We start from the raw sequence: 854 nt of genomic DNA, 5'->3' as shown, positions 1-854 counted from the left end.
TTATGTGATGCACGCAAACATCAAAATGTATTCGTTTACAAATCATGTGTTGTGGTAAAAGCATTTTGAGGTCTGGATGATAATGATAACATGTGATAAGTCTTTTTTTTTTTACTGATAATCTGTCCCTGTAGTCAATTTGTTTGAACAGGAATAAAAATTGTTGGCATTTTGTTGCCTCTAGTGTTCATTTGAGCTGGAAACTGCCGTAAATTGTATGTAGAATACATTTTTGGAGTTCTGCAATAAATGTAGGTAGAAGCACATTTTTCCAATGATCCTGGCTTGGATTTTTTTGATGAGATCAGAATGATGTTGGTGACAGAGTTGGGTGGCGAGCCTACGATTCATGAGCAAGTCAAGCCTAGCAAAGGCAATCAGAAGACACTCCCACGGTAGAGTGGCAAAAGCAAAGGCATATGTGGCAATCCACAACATCCAATTAGGACCAGGAACGTCACTGTGTTCAGCTCCTGCTTACAAATGGGACCAAACTGCTTCTTCACCTTTCTTCGCCCTCCACCATTTACTGATGCAATACACTGACCTCGACTGATTGCCATCTTTAACGGAGTCGGAGGAAATTCATTCACTTCTTGACCATAAGCACCTCCCATAGTGTCCTTGCAGGGAATTCTACACAGCCCAAATGATTTCACCACTTCTGCTTATAATTCAATAAAGAACTCTCCAATGATAACATCCCAGCTAACCTGCAAACATCTGTGCATGTGCCTCATTTTCTCTGCTACATCTTGTTACTTTCTGATACAGACTACCTGCAAATGATGTATCACAGCCTCACAAGGAACACGGAAGCAGTTCCAAAAAGCATCACAACCCTGTTGAAAAAA

The sequence above is a fragment of the Sinocyclocheilus grahami genome, unplaced genomic scaffold (assembly GCF_001515645.1).
Source record: "Sinocyclocheilus grahami isolate Dianchi unplaced genomic scaffold, SAMN03320097.WGS_v1.1 scaffold431.1, whole genome shotgun sequence".
Taxonomy (NCBI): domain Eukaryota; kingdom Metazoa; phylum Chordata; class Actinopteri; order Cypriniformes; family Cyprinidae; genus Sinocyclocheilus; species Sinocyclocheilus grahami.
This window is presented reverse-complemented; position numbering follows the sequence as displayed.